Below are 25,388 nucleotides of genomic sequence, written 5' to 3'. Positions count from 1 at the left end.
AACAAACATATATCACACAACATGAAATTACAACCATCACGTACCTCAAACAAAGCTTGAATCCCCTAAGAAACTTGATTCTTCCCTCTCAGGATTCTTTCCGTTTGTTCTTGGTCTATAAATAATCATAATAACACAGAAATCAATAAACGATGTCTAATTACCCGGATTAAAGCCAACACTATCAACCCTAAATCAAACCCTTGATCCCCATACCCAGATTAGGATTTTCCCATCATCCAAACAGTTCCAAAACCCTTCCACAATAATAATCACCCAAGAACCTAAGTTCTACAGATCGAAAAACGGATACGGGGAGTGAACACCTTACCTTTAGCCTCAAGAATGGTGGAAAACTGTCAAGAAAACACTTGGGGTCGTTCCTTAGCTCTTAAAGTTGAAAAGTGCAGAATAAAATGTTTTTGGGGTTTATTTCCGACATATGTCGCATCTCTCCCGCCATGGCAGTACTCACTCCGCTATAGAATCCCCGCCCTAGCGGCACAAAATCCCTCCATAGCGGTTTTCATGGAACAGAGAGCTAAATAAAGAATTTCCAAACCCCCATTTCACAACATACCTTCGTCCCATGACACTCAGAAACTATCCTCTCACGCTACGATCGATTTCGGGAGTTCTACTTGCCGAATTCAATTCCATAAAGTCGTACGGGTTTCTTAGCGTCTTAGCTATCTACTAATATGATCAAATTCATAATTAGATCTCCCAATTGTTACCAGATTTCCCTAGACTTCACTAACTATGATTTCAACCAAATCTGGACTAGGTTGGGAAATTTCAAGTTACTACCAAAAAGTTTTTCGGCCCAAAATATTTCCCCGTTGGCTTTTCTATAAAGACAAAAACAGGTCATTACAATAGATACCAATTTATCCATCACTCGTCCCCGAGTAACAAACTAGGAAAAATAGGCTAAAGCAAGAGTGGAGTAGTACCTGAATCGCCGAACAACTGGGGATACTTGTCTTGCATGTCTTTCTTGGTTTCCCAAGTAGCTTCCTCAACCAGACGATGTTTCCATTAAACTTTCACGGACTTAATAGCTTTGATCCTCAGCTTCCGGACATCACGATCAATAATTGAAATCGTTTCCTCCTTATACTGAAGGTCTTTGTCTAACACCACTGAGTCTCATTTTATGATGTAATTTCCATCGCCATGATATCTCCTCAACACAGACACATGAAATACCATAAGAACTCCCGATAGGTTAAGAGGTAAAGCCAATCTATAAGCCACTGGCCCTACACATTAGAGAACCTCAAAGGGACCAATGTATCGCGGACTTAGCTTGCCCTTCTTGCCAAATCTCATCACCCCTTTCATGGGTGATACCTTAAGAAGAACTTTCTCACTAGTCTGAAATGTCATGTCTCTTACCTTATGGTCAACATACCTCTTTTGTCTACTCTAGGCCATTAAAATCTTAGCTTGGATGCTCCTCACCTTATCTTGAGCATCCTTCACTAAATCAACCCCCAATGGTTTCACATCTCCAGCCTCGAACCATTCTATGGGTGATCTACATCCCCTCCCATAAAGTGCCTCAAATAGTGCTATATCTATGCTGGAGTGATAACTATATTGTAGGAGAGCTCACACAACTGTAGGAACTTATCCCAATTCCCTCCAAAATCAATCACACATGCCCTCAATATGTCTTGTAACACTTGAATAGTCCTTTCTGATTGTCTGTCTATCTGCGGATGGAAAGTTGTATTAAAAGTGAGTTGTGTACCCAATTCCTTATGTAATTTCCTCCAAAACTTGGAGGTGAATTGTGTACCACGGTCTGAGATGATAGAAAGGGACACCCCATGCAGCCTCACTATCTCCTTCACATAAACCTTAGCCAATTGCTGAGCATTATAATCTATTATGACCGAAATAAAATGGGCTGACTTAGTCAATCTGTCAACCACTACCCAAATAGAATCGAACTTCCCCAAAGTCTTGGGAAGACCAAACAAAAAATCCATGGCTATCCTTTCCCACTTCTATTCAGGAATTGGAATTCTCTGAAGCAAACTTGTAGGCCTTTGATGTTCATACTTTACTTGTTGGCAATTTTGACACTTATCCATAAACTCCGCTATGTCTTTCTTCATGCCAGACCACTAATAAATTTGCTTCAAATCTCGATATATCTTGGTCACACCCGAATGAATGGAATATGGCGAACCATGGGACTCTGTCAACAATTTCTGAATCAAGTCATCAACTCGAGGAACACAAATCCTTCCTTTAAAACTAAGCACACCTTCCACATCAAGAGTGGTCTCTTGTGCCTTACCAATCACAGTCTTCTTCTTAAGCTTGTTCAAATTTTTATCCTCGAACTATTTGGCCTTGATCTCCTTAATGAATGTGGCCCTAATCTCAATGTTAGCTAACACCCCACCTTTTTCTAAGATGCCCAACTGCATGAATTTAGACTCCAAGGTCTGGATTTCCTTAGCCAAAGGTCGCTTAGTTGCATTCAAACAAGCCAAACTACCTATACTCATCGCTTTTCAACTTAGTGCATCCGCCACTACATTAGCCTTACCCGAATGATATTGGATGGTCACATCATAATCCTTGAGTAACTCCATCCATCTTCGCTGTCTCAAATTCAGATCCTTTTGAGTGAATATATGTTGTAGACTGTGATGATCAGTAACCTCACACTTTACACCATAAAGATAATGCCGCCAGATCTTAAGAGCAAATATTACCGCTGCCAACTCCAAATTATGCATTGGATAATTCCTCTCATGCACCTTCAACTGTCACAATGCATAGGCTATGACATTCTTATCCTGCATCAACACCGCACCCAAACCAGAATGTCAAGCATCACAATAAACTATACAATCTTTACCTTCCACCGATAGTACTAGAATATGTGTTGTTGTTAGGAGAGTCTTGACCTTTTGAAAGTTCACGTCACATTTTCAGTCTATTCAAAAGGTACCTCCGTTTTGGTCAAATTTGTCAGATGTGTGGCAATAGCAGCAAAGTTTTTCACAAACCAACGATAGTAGCTAGCGAGCCCTACAAAACTCTTAACTTTCGTCATAGAGCTAGGCCAAACCCAATTCTCAACCGCCTCAATCATTTGGGGATCTACCATTACCCCTTCCTTCGAAACTACATGCCCCAAAAAGGCAACCGAAGTCAACCAAAATTTTCACTTAGAGAATTTTGCATACAACCTTTGTTTCCCAAGAACACCCAGAACAATACGAAGATGGTCGGCATGCTCTTCCTCACTTTTCGAATGGACAAAAATATCATCAATAAATACTATAACAAACGAATCAAGAAATGGTTTGAACACACCATTCATCAAACTCATGAAAGCTGCAGGCGCATTTGTTAACCCAAACGACATAACTAGAAACTCATAGTGTCCATAGCAGGTTCTAAACCTCGTCTTGGGCACATCCTCAGGCCTAATTTTTAACTAATGGTAACCAAACCTTAGATCAATCTTCGAGAAAACTGATGCACCTTGCAATTGGTCAAAAAGATTATCTATTCGAGGCAATGGATACTTGTTTCAAATGGTGACCCTATTCAATTGCTGGTAATCTGTACACATCCTCATACTACTATCCTTTTTCTTAACAAACAAGACTGGGCACCCCACGAGAAAGCACTAGGACGAATAAATCCTTTATCAAGAAGTTCTTGGATTTGAGCCTTAAGCTCCCTTAATTCTGTTGGAGCCATGCGATATAGAGGGATAGAAATGGGGCGGGTGCCAGGTTCTAAATCAATACATAAATTTATATCTCTGTCCGGAGGCATACCAGGCAAATCAGTAGGAAACACTTCTCTAAATTCTGACACCACCGGAGTAGACTCAATAGACGGAGACTCAACCTCATCATCCTTAATATGAGCCAAATAAGCCAAACAACCCTGCCCTACAAGTTTTCTAGCCCGAATGAAGGATATGATCTTAGCATGCTTAGGCTTGTACACCCCTTCCCACTCCAACTTTTCCCCTCCTGGAATTTCTAGAGTTATAGGCTTGGTATTACAATTAAACACAACATAATAGGGGGACAACCAAGTCATGCTTAAGATTATATCAAAATCAATCATATCCAAAATCAATCCAAGTCTGAAGACCCATAAATAAAATATGATAAGCACGACAAATATGGGTGACTATGACAGACTCTCCAACTGGGGTAGAAACATGAATGAGGGCATCAAGTATATCATAAATCATAGCAAATTCTGAGGAAAATCGCACGGACACATAAGAATAAGTAGAATCCGGATCAAATAACATATTAGCCATTCGGTCACATACAAGAATAGTACCTATGATCACTACGTCAGACGCCTCTGCCTCGATCTTACCCAGAAAGACATAACATTGAGCCCTGTCATCATGACAGGCGACTTCCCTGCCTGGCTGCATTGTACCCCTGCTTGCATTACCATTTCCTCTACCTCCACGGCCTCGTTGATTTCCTTTTTTCCCACCTTGTGGACGCCCTCGACCATTATTACCATTTCCCGCGGGTACCACTGCTCTAGTCTGCGGCTGCGCGAAATCCATTATGTGCGGGTGGGGAGAATATCTCCTCATATGCCCAGGTTCTCCCACTACAAGAAATCAGTTGTTTAGTGGCGACTAAAATCGCCACAATAAGCCAGATAGTTGCCACTAATGACCTTTAGTGGCGACAATAGCACCGTGGCAAGTACTTCCATAACTAAAGGTTTCTTGTGACGACCTTCTTATAGCGCCACAAAAAATTATATTTGTGGCGACTTTTCTCGCTGCAAAAATTGAACAAACACGCCACAAAATAAGGTTCCAAAACATAGATGCTACGTTAGTCGCCACTGAAAATTGACTTTCAATGGCGACAAGGGTCGCCACAATAGTTATATATGTTTAGTGGCATCTCTTATCGCCACTGAAAATGTCATTTAGTGGCGACCGTGTTGCCACAATAGCATTTTATATTTAGTGGCAGCTCTTTTTGCTGCAATAGCATGAGCTTTAGGAACAACTATTGTCTCCACTAAACGTGTTATATCTTCAGTAGCAACTTTTATTGCCACTACAACTTATTTCTTCAACAATTGCAATATACAATATTTTAATTAATTTCTGTTGCCACCTAATGTCTGAAATATATATACATGTACACACCAATAAACTGCTAACCAATATTAAATGCATTCGATATATTCAATAAACATATAATTCTCATGTTGAATAATTCAAATACTTTCATGACAAAAAGGTCAATTAAATATTTTACCCAATAGTAGATTGTTCAATGTCAATTTACATATATGATTAAAAGAAAACATTAAAGGTCTTCAAATCATCCTTCCTCGACGCTTTTTGCATTCTAGAAACTTGTCCCCTGTAATTAAGAGGGGGAAATAGGATTTACTTTGACAATTCTCATAATCTAATACTAAAACAAAAGAGGTAACCTTGGAATAAAATATTGCAAAAAGCATTTAAGAAATCAAAGCAATAAATGACCGAAGATAATTGTACAACATAGTTTTATCCTAGCATAATAAGCTCAAATCATTAAGAAAATGGTAGAATACCTATAACATAGATCTTTAAGTGTTAGAAAAAACTTCAACCCAATAAAATGAATAGTATTTCCTGTTTATCTTTGCAATGTATTGTTGTCATAGTCTATACTAAACAGTATACGCCAAGTATCGTAGGCAATGTCAAACTATTTAGAGTATACCAAAAGCAAAGAAGTAGGTACGCTTGAACCAGAACAAGGAATTTTCATTTTTTGTGATAAGTAGGATCATGTAGAGCTCACCCAAAGTGCAAATGTCATCTTGCAATCACAGTTGTGACTAAGTTCATAGCATATGATACCTTCAAACTCAAATTTTGAGTTGAATCTAAAATAATTGATAATCTATTTATGTAGCCACGGAAAGATATTGAAGAGAAACTAGAAAGAATGTAGGACACTCATTGTCATTTCTTTTTGTCATAATAAAGTGTGAGCAATATGGTTCTAAGGAGAATTTAACTAAGAGAGGAAATAAATTTATCAGGAAAATCATAGATAGCTAGGAGGGATGTGCTTTCCACTAAGAAGGTCTAGAAAAAGTGTCCCAATGCTAAATATCACACTCTCTGAGGTGATTCTTGCTGCAAAAAAATTTAAAAGAACTTAGTGAATTAAAACAATTTCAATGTGAACTAAAACAATATCAATAATACATGAAATATAAATGCAATTAAAACCATGAATTCACTGAAGCCTACACATTGTATGGATTGGAAAAAAATCCTACAAGGCTACACCAATGCTATAATAGTCAATGTGGCTCCTTTCAGTTTGTTAAGTCGCAAAAAAATCCTACAAGGCTACACCAATGCTACAATAGTCAAAGTGGCTCCTTTCATTTTGTTAAGTCAAAGTAGCTCAAAGAAAGCATTCCAATTTAATATTGTAATATTAGAAAGTGCCTTAAGATGGCCGTGTTTGTTTATTAGGATAGTTCTTACCTTCCGGGAGGGGTAAATGCCAAGTTTGTGCTGTAACTTTTTCCATCTCGATTGTTCTTCATCAAACCAAAGCAAGAGAATCGGGGATCACCATCCTGTGAAATAGACGGAGGAGGCCATTAAATGCATTTAAGTACTTGAACTACAAAATTTAACAATACCAATGAACATACTGAAGAGGTAGCTATCTACTTACTTCTCCGAATAATATTCTATAAGGATTAAATCATGATAAAGAGCACGTCCTTTGCCTGTACAATATTCAAGAGCTTGTGCAATATACAATGCCACTCTGAACCGCATTACCCACTTTATTGGTTGTGTGTCCCCTGAGATAAGCTCTCAAAAATAAGTACTATTATATGAATCATTATTGAAGAAATATGTTATCTTTCTAAGTAAATTCATGATTTTTTAGTCTTCCTTAAAGCAGTTAAATCAAATAGGGAGCCAATATCATATAATCTCATTTTTACTTTCTCATAGTTACTCTCTAGGTAAAGTAAGTTGATGGTCAGTATAATGTAGTCTCTGTATAATGAACTATGTGTATGGACTTGCTAGCAAACACTCACAATGTCATTTCTGATAAGCAACTATATCTGAGAACAAAATTAGAAATCTAGGCTTTGTTTGGAAAATCACTCTAAAATGGAACAATGCAGGAACCCAAGGCTTTGTTTGGGGAATATCAGAACAAGATTGCAGATTGAATCTGCTCTTGCTTTCTTGTTAGAAATTAGAATTTATAGATCAAATTGTAGTCTCATCCAGTTTGTATTTATCAGTTCAACCAAAATCACTTCAACAAAATTAGTTTTGCAATTCTAGTATTCAATATTTATATCACTATAGCATATCATCAGGACACGAACAAATAGAGAAAGTGAAGAAAATAAAAACAATTAAATAACCAGTATCTCGCAACTGGCAAACGAACTAAATCCTAATTAGTTTCACTACAATTTGCTTCCTTCGCCACTTTGGTGTGAAAAAATAAAATAAGCAGCTAGGAAAGGCATCCTAGTACAATCACACACAGTTAAAGTAGATTAAACATAAAGAAAATAACATGGCATATGGACCTTTGGGTTGCTCATTATCACTTTAAACGAAAATAAAAACACATCAGGAAACAAGAGTTTTTTGGCACAAAACATCACTAACGTATAATTTCATAATCTTTCTGATAATTTTCTGCAATTTATTCACCTTATAGAGTAGATCTGATGTTGTCCACACCAACATTGATTTCAAACTATCAAGAAAAGGAATGGTTTCATCCTTGACACTTCCTATTGAACTTTGAAATTGTGAAAAGCCGCACAATTTTATACAAATAAAGTCCTCTCACCAAGTTTACCATATTTACACTTACATCGGAAGAGAATTGAGGCAGAGAATGTGTGAAGCGGGATGTGAATTTGGGAGGCAGAGCGGAGGAGAAATTTTGGGGAGAAATGGGAGATGGAAAAATGAGATTTAGGGCTTCTATAATTCTATTTAATTATTTTGGGTTTCTTTAGTTTTTTGCCTATTTAATTTTTTGAATTATCTAAATTAAGAAATTAAAAATGACCTTACAAACTAAAAGCAATAAGAATAAAAGACGTGTCTCAAAAACTATTTAGTTTTGTAGGGTGCAAAGAGTTTCAATATTTCAGTACTTATTTAAACTATGTTTCATGAAATTATGAAATCACTTGGAGTATTTATTAAAATATTCTAAAATTGTTAATACTTTTCTAATATTTGAGTGTTTATATTAAAAATATTTGTTTAGATATATGGAATTACTATAAGTAGGGGTGGGCATTCTATATTGGTTCAATTTTCGATTCGAAATAAGTTAAAAAATGAGACCGAACCAAAATCAATTTGATTTGGTTAGATTTTTCGAAATTTGATTTGGTTTATATCGATTTGGTTTTTAGATTTTGAAAATTTTCATGAAAGATTTCTTGAATGTGTAATAATTGAGTTTGTATTATTCAACAAAAAATTGTTGCATTTTATAATTATTAATAATTTTTAATACATAAGTTTTTTATATTAAAAATATATGTTTCTCCTTTTATAAGATATTGCAATATCCAATTCCACGAGGTAAATGAGATTAGAGAAAACTTATGTATGTATAAGTTTGATTATTCGATTTTATAAATTTATATTTTTGAAAACCAAAAATGGAATTGAATAATCGAAATCTGAAAACTATAATAGACTTGAAAATTTTAAAACACAAGAAAAAAAATGCAATCGATTTTTCCGTTTCTCACCGATTTATGCCCACCCATAACAACAGGCACTTATTTATTACTAATAAAGGATCAAACATAGTCTAACTTTTTGACTTGTATTAACAAAAAATGGATTATGTACAAAATTATATTAATACAAAATAAAAGATTTTGTGGCGACACATGAGGCTGCCACTGAAGTTTCACCTTTAGTGGCGGTAAGGTCGCTGCGAAAGGAACTTTTGTAGCGACTCTTACTGATCGTAACAAATACTTTTTTTCAATTATATTTTATTAGAAGATTAATTCATATTTGGGGCAACTTCTGAATTGTCGCCACTAAAAAGGACACATTTAGTGGCGACTTTACTAGTCGCCAGTAAAACTATAATCTTTTGTGGCAACCTTTTGATGTCGCCACTATAGCTCTCACTTTTGTGGCACCTAGACGTGTTGCCACTAAAAGTTGTCGCAAAATTTGGTTTTTAGATTTTGAAAATTTTCATGAAAGATTTCTTGAATGTGTAATAATTGAGTTTGTATTATTCAACAAAAAATTGTTGCATTTTATAATTATTAATAAGTTTTAATACACAAGAAACAAAATTCAATCGATTTTTCCATTTCTCACCGATTTATGCCCACCCATAACAACATGCACTTATTTATTACTAATAAAGGATCAAACATAGTCTAACTTTTTGACTTGTATTAACAAAAAATGGATTATGTACAAAATTATATTAATACAAAATAAAAGATTTTGTGGCAACACATGAGGCTGCCACTGAAGTTTCACCTTTAGTGGCGATAAGGTCGCTGCGAAAGGAACTTTTGTAGCGACTCTTACTGATCGTAACAAATACTTTTTTTCAATTATATTTTATTAGAAGATTAATTCATATTTGGGGCAACTTCTGAATTGTCGCCACTAAAAAGGACACATTTAGTGGCGACTTTACTAGTCGCCAGTAAAACTATAATCTTTTGTGGCAACCTTTTGATGTCGCCACTATAGCTCTCACTTTTGTGGCACCTAGACGTGTTGCCACTAAAAGTTGTCGCAAAAAATCACATATCTTGTAGTGTCCATAGTTATAGCAAGTACGATCAAAAGATGACCTACTACCCGCTGAAGGTACGACTCCCTGGCTATCCTGAATTAAATTATGAGGTGGAGTTCCGGAGTAATTACCTGTAGAAGCGGGCATATCGGATTGAATTGGTCGGGCTGCAAGTGTCGGCCTCTCTGAACCTCTGGAGTAAGAACTCTGAAAGTTGCCTAAATTCTTGGTTTTCTTAGCCAATGCCTTAGCCTGACCGTCTCGCCTCATCCCCTCCACTTTCTTCACAAAATTCATTACCCCATTAAAGCTTTTTCCTACAGAGGTCATACAGACAAATAATACCTGCAATTCAGAATTTAGTCCCTTAACAAATAGGCGGATCCTTTCTTCCTCAGTAGTCACCAATTGCGTAGCATATCTAGACAAAGCATGAAACTTGGCCTCATAAGCAGCCACAATCATACCACCTTGCTCCAAAGCCATGAACTCATCCTTTTTACGATCTCTCAAAGTTTGAGGCACATACCTCTCCAAGAACAGAGCATGAAACTGGGTCCAAGTAAGTGGGGGTAAAACTGAAGATCTGCATTCCACATAAGCTCTCTACTACTACTTAGCCTCACCCTGAAGTTGAAAGGTCATAAACTCCACGCCATGTTGGTGGACAATTCCCAACTTCTGACGCCTCTCGTAGAAATCTAGGATGAACTCATATGCATCCTCACTCTTGGAACCATGGAAGACATGCGGTTTCAACTTCAAGAAGTTAATCAACATATCATGCTCATTACCAGTCATAACAGGACCCAACAAAGGATGGAAGAAAACATCATTACCTACAGTTCCACCCACCTTGGGGACAGTGATAGCAATAGGGGGATTGGCGGGAGCTTGAGTTGCTTGAACAGAGGGAAGCACTCCAGGACCAACCAATCCTTTCAAGAATGACATAATCTCTTAAGCTAACATTCTCCTCATCATCAACCTCAACATTCTCCTCTATCTCTTCATGATGCGTAGGAAGGGCCTCATTTCTAGGAGCATCTCAAAGCGATGCTCCATCCCTAGTAGGTGTCACCCTTCCTCGGCCTCTACCCCTAGCTCTTCCTCTACCCCTGCCTCGACCGCGACCTCTTGATGTGGATTCCTCAGCTAGCGCGTTGACCGGAACTATGGGTCAGACGTCGTTGAATCTAGTGTTAACCATTTGCAGACATAAGAGTGAAGGAGATTAGATACCAATTCGAATCACCAGATACAAATTGGAATCAAGTTATAGCACGAAAGGAGACACCAGAAAAACAGAGAGGTTTCCTAAAGTCCTATAGCCTCTCGAAGAAAATTACAGATGTCTCCGTACCGTTTTGCAAGACTCTACTAGACTCGTTTTGGTACATCGAGATCAACGAACCAAGGCTCTAATACCAACTTTGTCACGACCCAGACCGTCGTGAGTGGCACCACACTAACCCTCCGGTGGGAGAACCATTACAACGACCCAAACTAATAAACTCAACCAAAATTCTAAGGCATTTAAAGATACGGAAGCAGGTTTAAATGCTAAGGAAAGAAATAGGGAGTTCCCATATGCTCCAAACAAAAGTCTAACAACCAAAACAAATGCGGAATAATACCTAGAACCTGAATGTCAATGTACCAAAACATCTAAAGCTCAACCAGTCTAAGAAAATGGGTACAACCCAATTAAACATAAGAAATCCTAAGTACTAGTCTAAGCCCAAAATATGGACATAGATGAAAAGAGAACTCATGGCAGCCCGGAAGAACTGGCTCACCCTTGAATTTGATGACGATCACTGATCTTCTAAACGAGGTTTGTCAGTAGCCGCTTGAAGATGTCATGTACTCAACAATGAAATAGCAAGTGTAGTATCACTACACAATCACAATGTACGGGTAGGATCACACAGCTATCCCACAAAGTGCAACAAACATACGCAATTACAACATAATAATAACATGCATACACCGAACACATACAATATCGACATCATTTATGAACAACATACAATTTCATAATTCTCAAGATATACAGTTATGTCAAGTCAATGGTCCTCTCATGGAACCCACACCCAAACTGTTAGTGTACCGGTACGTGGTACCCGTTCCAAGTTAGTGTGTCGGATCGTGACACCTGTTCTAATGTTTATGCCGATAAGTGGCAACCGATCTCAGTTAGTGTGTCGGAACGCAACACCCGATCTATTCATGTATATTCTCATAATCATACAATCAAGTCATGATTCATGGCATTCAATTATCCTCATTTACAATTAGTGTGATCAATAATGCAACATTCACATACATACAAGCATCATAATGAAGCAAAAACAAACATATTTCACACAACATGAAATTACAACCATTACCTACCTCAAACAAACCTTGAATCCCCTAAGAAACTTGATTCTTCCCTCTTCAAATTCTTTCTGCATGTTCTTGGTTTACAAACAATCATAATAACACGGGAATCAATAAACGATGTCTAATTACCCGGATTAAAGCCAACACTATCAACCCTAAAACAAACCCTTGATCCCAATACCCAGATTAGGTCTTTTCCCACCATCCAAATAGTTCCAAAACCCTTCCCCACTAATAATCACCCAAGAAACTAAGTTCTACGGATCGAAAAATGGATTCGGGGAGTGAAAATCTTACCTTTAGCCTCAAGAATGGTGGAAAACTGTCAAGAAAACACTTGGGGTCGTTCCTTAGCTCTTAAAGTCGAAAAGTGTAGAATAAAATATTTTTGGGGTTCATTTTTGACTTAAGTTGCGTCTGTCCTGCCACAGGGGTACTCACCCCGCTACAGTGGCCCCGCCCTGGTGGCATAAAATCCTAGTATAACGTCCTGCATGGAACAGAGAGCTAAATAAAGAATTTCCAAACCCCCATTTCACAACACACCTTCTTCCCATGACACTCAGAAACTACCCTTTCACGGTTAGATCGATTTCGGGAGTTCTACTTGCCCGAATTCAATTCTGTAAAGTCGTACAGGTTCCTTAGCGTCTTGCTATCTACTCACATGATCAAATTGATAATTAGATTCCCAATTGTTACCAGATTTCCCTAGACCTCACTGACTCCGATTTCGTCCGAATCTGGACTAGGTTGGGAAACTTCAAGTTACTACCAAAAAGTTTTTTGGCCCAAATTTTTTCCTGTTGGCTTTTCTATAACGACGGAAACCGGTTGTTACATATACTTCATTACCCAATGTACTTTCGACGAAGCAGATAATTGTACATTGAGATATTTTGTTAGTTAATAAATACTTAGTAAGTAATTTGATAATCTAATTTAACACTTACTTAAGATATGGTTGAATTTTGAGATAATTAAGCAAAATATATGTCAAAGTTGATTGTCTTTCAATTTTAGTGAAACCTCACCTTTCACGTTTTTTAGTTCCTCGACCATTTTGATTAAAAATGGATTTTGATGGAAACATAGGATCATTATCACCTTCACAGTTGCGATTGAGCTTGTTTATCTTACATGACACTTCATTCCCAAAGTAATAAGAATAAAAATGACGAAATTTCACTCGCAATATGATCTTAAACAACCGATCCTTCAATCTTTCCCCTTTGCTTAATAGTTTGTTTGCAACTATCAATTTTTCTATATGGATAATTCCATATATAGCTAGTAATTATATAAGAAAATAACTTAATAAATAATATAAAAACGTTAGCTCTCAAAGGGATACATCCACCGCGTTTGAACTGGACCTCCAAGGCAGGCCTCTTGTACAAGGTGAATTGGAAGATGCTCTATCAAATCAAAAGAAATTACATGAAAAGATCTTCTCCAACTTATAAGTAGTAGTGACAAGAATAATTTCCTCCTTCCTAGCTAAACTACTCTCCAACGACTTTCGTGAAAACAATTCCTTAAATGATATCTTTTTATTTTTTGAAATTTGAGTTTTAAATAAAAATGTCATGTTACCAAATTTTATTGAAAAAAATAATTAAATAGGTTGAGTGACTTCGTAAGTAAAATAATTATAGTTGAGTGACTTTTGAGTTACAAATTAAAGTTGAGTGACTTTGTGCATAAAAAATTCTTAATTGAGTGGCTTTTGAATTAAAAAATCAAAGTTGAATGACTTTCTATGAAAAGAACCCATAATTGAAAGTGACCATATGAGATATTGTCCCGGTCAATAATATATGGACAATATTTTAATACATTGTAATAAAAGGTCACCATGTCAACAAGAGCTGACTACTTGATGGTGCTAATTATATATCGACAATCTTTTAGTACATACAAAAATTTTCACAAAATGAGCAAGTTGAATTTTCTTTGAAATTATTGATGAGAGGTCATATTTAATGAAGGGTCTTTGGAAAGTTCAAAGACTATGAGGAGAGAAATTGGCTGAAATTTAATGGATTTGACCTCATTTTCTTTGAACTTATTGAAGAGTGGTCATATTTAAAATTTTAGGAAGTTATCGCAAAACAAGTTTTACGGATCTACGATTTTGATATGTGAAACTTGTTTTAAAAAATAAAAAATGTAAAGAAAAAGAGAAGCTGAAAAATCATTAATCTTTAAATGTAAAAATATAATAATTAAATTAAAAGAAATTAGTATTTCTAAAAAGAAACTGTCAGTGAAGAGAAGTTAATCCACGATCCATACAAGTGCCCGTAAAACACATGATTATTGAGTTCCGAGGTCTTGGTTCACAGATCAGTATATGGCCCTCCAATCTTTCACGGTCCGTAAACAAGTCCGTGAAACTCTCTTCCAAATTTCCCAATTTTTGAGCTTTGGTCTACAGATCCCCTCAAGGCCCCTAGTTTCTTTCACAGTCTGTGAAAGGGTCCGTACAAACTCTTTTATGTTGATGTCAATTTTTCTAATCATTCCAAGGTTTGATCTGGGCTTATGAACTTTTGGGGTGTTATACTTCATTACCCCATGTACTTACGAACACGCTGATAATTGTACATTGAGATATTTTGTTAGTTAATAATTACTTAGTATGTAATTTGATAATCTACTTTAACACTTACTTAAGATATGGTTGAATTTTGAGATAATTAAGAAAAATATATGTCAGAGTTGATTGTCTTTCAATTTTAGTGAAACCTCACCTTTCACGTTTTTTAGTTCCTCGACCATTTTGATTAAAAATGGATTTTGATGGAAACATAGGATCATTATCACCTTCACAGTTGCGATTGAGCTTGTTTATCTTACATGACACTTCATTCCCAAAGTAATAAGAATAAAAATGACGAAATTTCACTCGCAATATGATCTTAAACAACCGATCCTTCAATCTTTCCCCTTTGCTTAATAGTTTGTTTGCAACTATCAATTTTTCTATATGGATAATTCCATATATAGCTAGTAATTATATAAGAAAATAACTTAATAAATAATATAAAAACGTTAGCTCTCAAAGGGATACATCCACCGCGTTTGAACTGGACCTCCAAGGCAGGCCTCTTGTACAAGGTGAATTGGAAGATGCTCTATCAAATAAAAAAAAATCACATGAAAAGATCTTCTACAACTTATAAGTAGTAATAACAAGAATATTTTCCTCCTTCCTAGCTAAACTACTCTCCAACATCTTTCGTGAACACAACTCTTTAAATGATATCTTTTTATTTTTTGAAATTTGAGTTTTAAATAAAAATGTCATGTCACCAAATTTTATTGACTACTTGATGATGCTAATTATATATCGACAATCTTTTAGTACATACAAAATTTTCCACAAAATGAGCAAGTTTAATTTTCTTTGAAATTATTGATGAGAGGTCATATTTAATGAGGGGTCTTTGGAAAGGTCAAAGACTATGAGGAGAGAAATTGTCTAAAGATTTAATGGATTTGACCTCATTTTCTTTGAACTTATTAATGAGGGGTCGTACTTAAAATTTTAGGAAGTTATCGCAAAACAAGTTTTACGGATCTAAGATTTAGATCTGTGAAACTTGTTTTAAAAAATAAAAAATGTAAAGAAAAAGAGAAGCTGAGAAATTATTAATCTTTAAATGTAAAAATATAATAATTAAATTAAAAGAAATTAATATTTCTAAAAAGGAACTGATAGTGTAATTTTGTTGTCCACTGTCAGTGGAGAGAAGTTAATCTCGAGCGCGGATTAATTATACAAAAATGACATTTTATTAATCAAGATAATGTAGTCAAAGTTCCAACATCTAAATAATTCGTTTTGTACTGATACTATTTTATATATTTTTTAGTATTATAATGATATACATGAATTGACTATATAGGATATTTCGGTATGATATTCAGTATATTTTTTAAAAGTATCAAGTACAATTTGTTGTTAAAATACATACAAAATACTAAAATACTGAAATAGCGGTGGTATTCTGGGCCTCCTAATAACTCACCTGAGTTATGCCTAATTTTTACTTTACCTCTTTCTTATACCTTGTTAACAACTATGAGTTGTAGTAAAGTACGAACATGGTGTGTTACGTGGGAAACACCGATTCTCAAATAGCTCTTGCCTATTTGCTTGAATTCTACCTTTAGTTTATTATGTTAGTGATTATGTAAGTGTGTAATCTTCTTCTATGAAAGAGTAGTTTATTTATACACGCAAGTCATCAGAGTATAGTTGTTCACAAACACATTGTGAACTACAACTTTTTTTTATCGCAGTGTTTAAGATGAAGGTTGCTTCTTCATATCTACACATCCTGGTTAACTTATCCTATTAGAGTCCACCTTTAATAATCTTCCAACTTCTTTGACTTTAGTGCAAGTTCCCATGTTTTGGAGCCTTTGAAACTTGAACGTTTGACTTCTATCAAAAGTTCAAAAAGATAGCCTCAAAATGCAATTTTGACGGTTCCATAAGAGCCGAAAGGGCCATTTTGGGATAGGTGATTGTTGGTCCGGGCCTTAAGACTTTCGATGTGAGTTTATGTCGTTAAGAGTTTTAACTTTGAAAGCTTTGGTCAAGAGTTGACTTCGGTCAATGTTCTTGGTAATCATGCTCGGATGAGAATTCCGTCAGCACAGTTAGCTCTAGAATGTCGAGTTTGGTCAAGAATGACATTTTGTGCGGTTCTCGAGGTTTCTAATTTCGAATCCTCTTGTAGATTTTAGCTTTAAAAGGAAGTTGGGTGTGGGACCCACTTTTCATTGAGAGAACATCAGACGAAAGTTTTGATGGTTTCATTTAGGGGTGTTCGTGGTTTGGTTTTGATCGGTTATTGGTTAAAACCAAAATCAAACCAATCTAGTCGGTTATCTAAAACCAAACCAAACGAAAAAAATAACCGTCGGTTTGGTTATTGACGGTTAGGTTCGATTTGGTTCAGTTTTTCCAGTTTTTTCAGTTTGAAAGTAATAAATTTCTGAGGACATACGTATAGATCTTGATAGACACAAACACCTAGTACATGAGCAATCCACTAAAAAGCTATTGTCGGTTCAATTAAACAATTAAACAATACTAAAGTTATCATTACACGAACAAAGTAATTCAATTAAGAGAAGGTGCAACTATCTTATCAAAGGTATGGTCGGTAAAGACTAAAGTAATGAATTTTGATGGACTTGGACTTATGATTGTAATAGATGGAATTAAATTTAAGTGTTGGGCATGAGAAAATGGTAAAGTTAAAGACTAAAGTTACTTAAAATTTAACAAAATATTTATATTTTATTTATGAATGATATATAAATAATTATAACATATATATATATATATATATATAATTTATCGATTCTGTTTGGTTATTTTTACAGTTATTTTTTAGTAAAACCAAAACCAAACCAAATAGTATCGATTTTTCAAAATTTAAAACGAAACCTAACCAAATCAAACCAAATATCAGTATTTTTAATCAGTTTGATTCGGATCGTGGTTCGGTTTGGTTTTTTTAACCATAACCATGAACAACCCTAGTTTCATTGGACCCAGAATGTAAAATTTGATGGGATTGAATATTTTGTTTGCCTGCACGGGCGTCTGAACGAATCCTAGGCACCCGATAGAGATTTCCTAGTTGAGCAAACTAGCTGATATGCATCAGTTGGTGCAGCTCGATTTGCTCATCACGTTCCCGAGCCCTAAGGGCTGCATTCGTGGAGCTTAATTATCTGGACTAGCACGATCATGAGGCCTATGGTCGCAATCGCGAGGGAATGAGGTCCAGTCCCTCTATGTTTGTGAAAAAGTCCTCCATGTTCGCAAAGGTGTTTTTTGGTAAGGGTCGTGACCTCGAACCTTGGGCTTCGCGATTGCGATGGCTTGTGAAGTCTGGTCTTTGATTAAGACCAACAATTATTTCAGCCTGAGGTCATTTGTCGTTTTTGTGATTTTGGGAGCTAGGAGATTCCAAATTGAGAGATTTCAAGTGTTGGATGTTCATATAGTTTGTGGATACGTGTTAGAAGGTTCGGAGAAGGTCAGTGAGCTTCAGTTTGAGGTAATTCTCACCTCGAAGGGGCAGCCTTGTCTCTTTAAATGACAAATTTTGTTCATGTATTCTTTTGGGATGTTTTGGGCATCAAATTAAGTCCTATTTTGGTACACACGCTTGGTAAGTCATTTAGGACCTTTTCACAGAGTCAATTTTGGGATTCCTGGTGTGGGGGTCCCATATTCTCATTTTGACTAAATTTTGGGCCCATCTCCAGTTATTCCAAATGTAGTGTCTAAATGTCCATTTTAACATTGTGATCAACAATTTGATAGTGTGGCAGTATTCAAAGTCGTTTCAGAAGTGGATAGCTTTTATGTGGTGGATTTGGAGTGCATGTGACCTACCTCGAGGTAGACTTCAGACTACTTTCTTGCTTGGGAAATTTAGATAATGTTTAGTATGAATTACATGTGATTTAGGACTGTATTTTTTGGGTATTAGCCTCATTCTGTTATTCTATCATTTTTGGACTCCAATAGGAACGTTAGACTTATGTTGTCGGGATTGGGATCCTTAGTTTAGGTTCTAGCGTTGCTTGTAGTATGCCTTAGCACGCGAATCCTTATTCGGTATGACTTGATTTTGGATTGTTGATCATCTATTCGTGTTTGAGACTTTGGAGGCTCGTCATAGCCGTAAGTTGGCACTAGTTGTGCTCAATCATAGACTGGAGAAATGTGAATGAGTTAAGGTGTCATTCCTTGTTCTTTGGTGCAGGTGCACTAGCAGATGGTGGTGCAGTCCCATTCGGTCTTTGTTGAAAAGATGATCGGTTCGCATTGCCCTTCTGCTGCCCGGACTCATTACCTGTCGTCTTAGCCTTGTTGTTTCAGAACTCTTCTCTATCTCTCAAATTATATTCCTCAACCTGTTGCACATGGATCATACGCCTTGCTATGTCCACTTCCTCTATCAACATCGCAGTCTTACCCACTTTGCTTGACAGACGAGACAACCCAGACACAAATAGACTCATCCTGCTCTTCATATCAACAACTATCTCCGAAGCATAACGGGAAAGTTGAGTGAAGTTGAGGCTGTAATCATGCACACTCATGGATTCCTGCTTAAGAGTGAGAAATTCTCTTACCTTTGCCTCTCTCAACTCATGGGGAAAGAAACGCTCTATGAAGGCACTTTCAAACACAACCCAAATCACAATTGGTGCCCCTTCAGCTCTGCTCTTCTTCCGTTTGTCTTACCAAAATCTAGCAACACCCTTTAGTTGGTATGTAACGAAATCCACATGCTCACCATCCGCAACATGAATCACCTCAAACACTTTCTGCAACTCTTCCACAAAGTTTTTTGGATCCTCAATGAAACTTGAGCCGGTGAAGTCTGGATGATTCATCCTCAAGAACTCATGGATTCTGGATGTATCAGCCACATCCTGTCCAACTCCTCTCTATTGACCCGCTTGGTTGGTCACTACTCGACTCAACATTCGGATAGTATCCCAGAACTAAGAATTAGTGACCTCTCCTTGGGGTTAAACTTCTGGTTCATTAGGGACCCCTTGATCCTTGGGATCAACATTTCTCCTAGCAGGATGACCTCGAACAGCTCTTCGTGGAGGCATGATCTGAAAAATACGTGCAAGCATGAATTATAAAGAAACTTTTATAGAGTTGAACTCTATCGCACGAAAAGAGTATAAAAGAAGTGAGATAGTTCCTAAATGTCATAGCCTCCTAATTATAGATGTGGCACGCTTTACACCGATAACTAAGACTCTATAGACATGACATCATAGACACCCTAGGACTCTTGAACTCTGTGCTCTGATACCAAGGTTGTCATACCTCGGGCATACACCCAGGACGTAGCCGGCACTAGAGAGCTATTGATGGCCCCCAAGAGAACCCTTGGCCTAGCTCAATACTTAGCGGAAGACTTATTCAACATTAGATGAACTCAAAAGTAAATGTATTCTCAAATAGTCTCAAAATAGATAACTCAAAATATTTTAAAGAAAACATTCAACTGGCCAAAAGAGGCAACTCAAGTCTTAGACATTTAATGATGGAAATGAAAAGACTACTCAAAAACACTACTGTCTATGAAGCTTCTAATACCTCTGATGGACGTTGGGACAAGACCCATGACATCCTAACAAAACCAAACTAAAAAGTAAAAGGGAATCCTCCGGAAGCAAGGAGGCTCACCAAGCAAATCTGGAACTCGACTGGATCAACAGAGCGCCGGTTGATGACCCTGGTTACCTGTATCTGCATCATGAAAATGCAGGCTAAATGGTGTTAGTACATGGAATGTACAATCATGTAAGGGGAACACTGAATATAACCGGTAAGCTTGAACTGATAAAATGAAACCATACTCACATCAACTCAACTTAACTCAAGGATACTCAAACTCAGAAATACTCAATTCAGTTCAATATAAAAGCAACAATAAAGATGCATTATAAATAAGCTTTTAAAACAGTAGATAATAACTCAATGTATTTAAAAATACAATAATAACTCTTTTACTCTTATTTGAGAGATTCTCTAACCGACAACCATCACTATGAGCTATGTGATGATACAACGTCTCGCCTACGCTGCCATAAATGTCATATACCTTGCCAGAGTATAAGACATCCTCAAATAAGTGGATCCACTAAGCTATGCTTAGAAGCAATAAGGAATCATCTAAAAAGTATGACCCTTTACCCATATTGGCATACATGGTTTATGAAGACTTTGAGTTGTCTGAACTCGTCCCCATATCGGTGCTCAATACTACTCCCAATAATATAACTCATGCTTATATGTTTGAAAAAACATTTCCTCATTCTCATCCTTTGAGATTATTACTCAAAAGGTTATCTTAAAAGAGATAGTGCTCAAAAACTCCTCATGAACTCATTTGGAAATCAAGGTTTCCTCTCATTTTAAATGTTAAAGTATTTACTCTTGAGAATACTTAGTTCCCGTATATTTATTTTGAAAAATGAAACTCAACTCTCCTCATCCTCATATTCAAGTGCTCAAGTCTTAAAACAAATTTTAAAAGTTTGCAAAAGACTTCTCAAAATCACTCAAAAGAACTCCCTCTAACTTTACTCTTAACTCTATCTTGAATTTGAAAGTGTGAATTCAAGAATTATGATTTGGATATATGGATTTTTCAATAATTAGATGTAGTTTGAATAGTTATAATCAGGAAGAGAGCAAGGATACATTTTAAAAGGGAAGGGGGGCAGGCGACCCTGGCGCGGGGCACTAGCCCCTAACTTCAGAAACTCTTTTCTCATGGACTGTAGGCGCGGCGTGCTAGCCTCCCTGGCGCATCAGTGGCGCGTCGCGCCACCGTTCCCCCAGGTCATTCTAATGATTTTTTCTTCTCGATGTTTTACCCTAATTCATTTAGAATCGATTGATTTCTTCCTAACTCTCTTAGATTCGTATACCCAATATAAGTAAACAAAAATCTACTCAAATCTCATCAATAACAACCCTCAAACTCAAACCCTCACCTCAAGAACTCATCAAACTCCAATAATAAATGTTGAAGAACGAAACTTCAAGAAAACTCATTAAAAACATCAATACATGGATTTCATGGATAAATTTTAATCAAGAAATTCATGATTGGCGTTAGGGTGAACAAAACCATCACTATGAAAGCTTACATACCACGTTAGGATCAAATCCTTGGTGAAATCCCTCGAAGATCGCAGGAAAATCTTGAATGCTTGAAGCTTTTCTCCCTTTTCTCCTCTTTGAACTTTGCCCTAACTTTCCAAACATTTTAGACTTTAGCGTAAATTGATAATAAGCTTTGACCCATAATTGTGTGAAAAACACGCTTAAGGCTAATGTGGTCAGGAAAAGACCAAAATACCCCTCCTTAATTCGGATGAACTTTCTATAATAGGACAGGTTGAACTCAAACGGGCATATCTCCCGCATCTAAACTCAGAATTTAGAAAACTTGGAGGCGTTGGAAAGAGGACTCAAAGATCTTTCATTTGATATCTCATGGACCACCTAACTCACCCTGTAATGAAAATTATGGTCATTTGAAGTTAACTCAAAACTCACAAGTGAAGACTAACTTGCACAAATTCTCAATTTAGCTATTTCCAATTTAGTTCTTTCTAAAATTAGCTCTTTCTAATACCGAGGTGTTACAGTCGTGATAAAAAGATACAAAAGAAATAAAATTTATTCAAAGAAAAACTCAAGAATGATAGTAAGAAGCAATGTGATATGAGGGATAAAATTTCAAGGAGTGTATATAAATATTGAGAGAAGTATTGCGAAAACCCCTGGAATTGGCGCTTATTATTTGTTTTATCCTCGGACTATTGTTAGCCCTAAAAATATCCATATACTTCACTAAATCAACTTAAATACACCCTCGATCTGCCACATGGAATAGAAAGTGATTTTAAACTCTTGTAGGAGCATGCGACTCTTAATAAAAATTTGAGAGATGTGTTGAAAACACCCCTGAACTTGACAAGAATTATTAGTTTCATCCTAGAACTATTGATAGTATTAACAATACCCCTCTTCTTAACAAACTAATCTTAAATATACCCCCATTCTTGCAAGATGGGTAAAATAAGAACTCGACCCATAAGACTTTTTTTCCTATAATTTTTTCACCCAAATAATATGTCTGAACTAAGACCCAAATTTAAAAAAATATAATCATGTAATCGTAGTTCTTATAATAAATATTAATTATTATTATTAATAGAAATAGTTGGAGTAGGTGTAAGTAAGAATTTTTTAATAAATTAAAGAATGTAAAAATGTTGAACTAATTCTTGTCCCCTTGAGACTAAAGACTGTAACAACACTCCTTCAATTACTTTTTACTTAATTAAATGGTGAGGCCCATAAGCTATATTATAGAAATCAAAACGAAGTACATGCCCAATCCAACAACAAATAGGGCTAAAGAAAAACGATACAAAAGTAGCTAAAAAGATAGCGAAACCTAAAAAGGCAGTCAAAGTGGAAAGGAAAAGATATCAGTTTCTCAGAGTTTTCATATCAACTTCGCCGCCGTGGCTTGAATTTGATCGGTCGCCCACCAAAATTGTGAAATATCAGCTTCCCCCCATCTCATATCGACATAAGATCCCTTTAATGAAGCTCCACTTCATATAAACTTCCAGATCACGTCGATTGCGACATTGTGTCGGTATTTTCTTGAATCAATTTGAAAAGTTGTGAGATGCTAGAAAGAAAAGCTACTAATGAGGTAGGTTTCCTTTCTTCATCCAAACTTCTATTAACTCCAAGTTATATATTTATAGAAATGAATATATTCTAAGCTGTGTTATCTTGTATAAACTGCACACTATTCAATGATATTACAAATCCTTGCATCTTACTCATAGACTAGTAGTCAAAAGAAAACTCAATCTTATCATGTTATTATGTTATTCTTCTAAGCATTTTATGTTAATTATAAATCATTTTCTCTAGTATAATATTTAATGGGTTGAATTCCATAATCTCCATTCAAATATTTGACCTTTTAGTTGAAAAATTAACTCAATTTTGCTTATATGATTTATGGGACTGCACAAACCTTTTAGAGAGATTGCATTTGTGGAGAAAGCAATGGGATCAAAAGTCAAATACACTACTAACAACCTTTAAATCCTGATTTCATACTATTTTTGAAACATCTATGCTCTCACCAGGTACGTGATACTGTTAACCAACAAAAATAGCTTCAAAATTTAAAAGTTTGCTACTATAATGTATCAATTGTGAACTCCTGCATACTTCTTATCGATACTTGTATATCTAACTGTTATTTGGTTCTTCTGAACTATGAAAATCTAATTAGAACTCGTAGAGTTTGTCTGTTTGATTCTTATGTATGAAGTGTTAGATTTTTCGGAATTTATTATCTTCTTGGTTGTTGTTGGGACTTTATGACCCAATTTGTGATTATCCAAAGGAATCTCATGCGAAATCCTAAAATTTTGGAATTACGGTGCCAAATTTAAAATTTTGAGCTCATAACAAAATTGACTTATTTTATATTGATCAGGCTAACGTCAGCCTACCATAGCGGTAAGCCTTCCGCTATGGCTGCACCGCTATAGGACCTTCATGACCATTATGGTGGACTACGTGAAATCAGACCCTTGTTAATATAATTTATATTATTTTCCTCTCAATTTTGAAAGAACGAAATAGATGAAGACTGCTCTAAAAACCCTTATGTAGGTACCCAGGGCATGAGAGCAATGGAGAGGAGAGATTACATCAAGATAGGTGAAAACCCAAGGAATTCAAATCCTTGTTCGTCACAGTTTTCTCTCATAGAGTCGAAAGCTCATAGTAAAGGTTCATCAATAGATGTTTGGTGCCTAAGTAAGGTAAGTTTTTTTAAACTGAGAAGTTAAACCCATCTTTACTTACTCATATCTTGTGTATGTTTAGAGTTTGCATGCGCAAGCCTTCGTGCTCTGAGTTGGACGGTTAGGCTTGTGCCTAAGGTGGTTAGGCTAATAATGGCAGTTAGTAATTTGAGGTTTTTCTATGATATGGTTGTGTGTTGTCTTGGGAAGGGAAGTAGTGGGCGAAGAATCTAGGATGATGGACTGTCTAGAAGGTTACCTTTCAATAGGTGATAGCTGTGTGTTTTCCAAGTTATGTATGTATGCATGTCTACTACTTTATATTATCACTTGTGCAATGCATGTCAGGGAAAACATAAGAAATAATGTGAAATGACATTATGTTGATAATCTCATACAATGAATCTGCTTACTTTACTTGTGGTTTCAAGTGTAATTGATAATATCCTGCAGTGAACCAGTGATTGCCACCTCCGATCATTGGGAGAATAGTAGTGGATGGTAAAGCCCTTTATAGTAGGCCAAATGATCTCCCACTCTCTTCCACCAGCGTATTCTGCAACCATGTCATATGCATCTTTCTTAGATTGGCATTATAGGCCGGATTAGATACCTTTGGCACCCCAGTGCTTCATTTATAGACCTGGCATCTAGGGGGAAGTTCACTTCTCGAATGCGGATGGTGGGGTTGGGGGAATCCCATAGAACAGTAGGGAGGATGGCATAAAACTC

General features: G+C 36.3%; 1 long non-coding RNA gene across 1 annotated transcript; it reads left to right on the top strand.

Annotated features, from left to right (window-relative positions):
- The first annotated feature begins 23,481 nt into the window (after window positions 1–23,481).
- LOC107063306 (uncharacterized) lies at window positions 23,482–24,600 on the top strand. Its single transcript, XR_001475193.1, has 3 exons — window positions 23,482–23,539; window positions 23,880–23,987; window positions 24,523–24,600. It is a non-coding gene; the product is annotated as an uncharacterized lncRNA (long non-coding RNA).
- The last annotated feature ends 788 nt before the right edge of the window (window positions 24,601–25,388 follow it).

Source organism: Solanum tuberosum, unplaced genomic scaffold (genome assembly GCF_000226075.1).
Source record: "Solanum tuberosum cultivar DM 1-3 516 R44 unplaced genomic scaffold, SolTub_3.0 scf00332, whole genome shotgun sequence".
Taxonomy (NCBI): Eukaryota; Viridiplantae; Streptophyta; class Magnoliopsida; order Solanales; family Solanaceae; genus Solanum; species Solanum tuberosum.
This window is presented reverse-complemented; position numbering and strand designations above follow the sequence as displayed.